This window comes from Impatiens glandulifera, chromosome 9 (assembly GCF_907164915.1).
Source record: "Impatiens glandulifera chromosome 9, dImpGla2.1, whole genome shotgun sequence".
Classification (NCBI taxonomy): Eukaryota; Viridiplantae; Streptophyta; class Magnoliopsida; order Ericales; family Balsaminaceae; genus Impatiens; species Impatiens glandulifera.
Window position 1 is genome coordinate 25,518,056 of NC_061870.1, and position 2,500 is coordinate 25,520,555.

Genomic DNA, 2,500 nt, shown 5'->3' on the forward strand with positions numbered 1-2,500 from the left:
TCCTTGATGCCCTTGATGTTTAAGATGTCCTGCTTTGTTTCTTCATTCACGCCTCCATAAAATGTCACACTTTTGCTTTCATTAATAGTTAAACCTGTAACCTCAAAAAAGAACGTTAGTGCAACCCTAATAGTTTTAATGGAATCAATGTCTGCGTGCGCTAGAATGAACAAATCGTCAGTAAAACATAAATGGGTTACCTCCTTTACCTCACAGAATAGGTGAAAGATGTATGTACGATTCTTTCAGAACATCGCGAAGATGCTCTCAAAGATCGCCATGATAGCTACGAAAAGGTAAGAAGAGAGGGGGTCCCCTTGCCTTACCCCGTTTTCCCCCTTGAAATAGCCTCCGTGGACTCCATTAACACTAACAATAAAGTAGGATGATGAAGCGCACTGCATAATCCAATCAATAAAAATAATAGGAAAATCAGAAACAACCAGAAAGTCCTGAATGGCTTCACATCTAACAAAGTCGAAAGCTTTCTTGATATCTATTTTGAAAGCCACTCTCAGGGATATTTTCTTTTTTTGTAGCCTTTTAAAAGGCTCTATATGAGAAGAATATTATGAGAAATTATCCTATCGGGGATGAATGTAGATTGGTTAAGATTTATAATTTTTTCTATGACATTTTTAAATCGTTTAGAAATGATTTTTTAAATTATTTTATAAATCACATTACAGAAAGAAATTGGTCTGAACTCTTGTACTTTCTCGGGTACTGTAGTTTTGGGAATCAAGGTTAGGACCGCTGTATTCAATTGCTTTAACATCTTCATGTTCTTGAAAACTCCAGAACCCCATCAGTAACGTCTTTACCCACAACTGACCAATTGTCTTTGAAGAACTATGCATTAAACCCATCAGGACCCGGGCTTTTATACCCATCAATACTAAATAGAGCTTCTTTAACCTCAACCCTCGTGACCACCCTTATCAACTTGCGACTATCTTCTGCAGAGGTTTTTCTATCAATAATCTGATACAAGGTATTCAAGTGACTTTGATGCTGCTTTCTTGTACCCATAAGTTGCTTATAGAAATCGATAGCCAAATCTTGTACACCCTTTTGACCTTGAACATATTCACCATCATCATTCTTCAGCCTGTATACATTGTTTCTCATGTTTCTAGTCTTGCATTTTCTGTAGAAGAAAGTTGTGTTTTTGTCACCCAACGAGAGCCAGCTCTATCTTGATTTATGTCTAACAAAATTCTCTTCAAGCTGACTCAGCTTCCTGAAGTTTTCAAGCGCATTTTTTCTGTTTTATTGAGTTGTACATCACCATCATCCCTTAATAACCTTTTCTGAACTTCTTCCAATTCTTCTCTAGCAGCCAGAACTCTATTGGAGATATTTTTGAACTTCTTCTTATCAAAGCTTTGAAGATTATTCTTCAAGAGCTTAAGCTTCTCAAAAACCCTATACATGTTGGATCCCCTAACATCTGTAGACCATACGCTTTCGAGAATACCCTTGAATTTGTCGTTTTCCATCCAGAAATATAAAATTTTAAAGGGCCTTTTGAACCTTTCTTTCTTTTCCCAGAACAATTTAATTGGACAGTGATCAGATATACCCGGATTCAGAACGTGAATTTGACTTCTCGGAAATTAGTTAATTCAGTTCTCATTTACTAAACACCTGTCAATTCTACTTCTTTTAATTTGCTCATTCCCTCTCGTAGAAGACCAAGTGAAGAAATTCCCAAAATTGGTAGGCTCAATACAACCCATATCTCTGATGCAGTCAATAAAACCAATCATATCCCGAGTTATTTCAGATTCTGGGCTACGATCAGATTCGTTTCTAGTTACGTTGTAATCACTAAGGACAGCCCAAGATTTATCACTACCGATCCAGTTTCTAAAACAATTCCAAAAGAGTCTTCTGTTAGTGCTCGAGTTGCTAACATAGACAATAGCAAGATTAAACACGATTCATGTGATTCTGTCTTTGACCTCCACCAAGATTGCTTGATCATTCAAAAAGATAGCTCTGACCTCAGCAACTTTGTTATCCTAAATAACTCAGATTCTACCCGTTTTATCATTTGAGTTGTGAATGATTTCCCAACTGCTATCAATACACATCTTGCTAACCATAATAGTGATCTTCTGGTTCTCAATGATCCTCCTGATTTCTTTGCATTTTAGAGGGTCATTGAGTCCCCTTATGTTCCATGTTACTATATTAATGAATGAATATAAGTGTTGGGTCCTGACTTTCTAGACTGTCCTAGACCCCTTCAACAGAGAAATCGTAAGCATCATTTTTCTCACTATCCTCAATGGCTACAGCTTGATTACATAGAATACTATTGCCATTGACTGGGGGTTGCCTCACATAGATCTCATCTTCTACCGTTATAGAGTCAGTGGCTTCTGGATCTAGGATCTTTCTGCTTTGTCTTTGATTTTCAGCTTGTTCTTCTTTAGTAGGTCTTTTCTGACTTTGAACCTCTTCACTACTGGATTCATGTCTGTTATCGAAT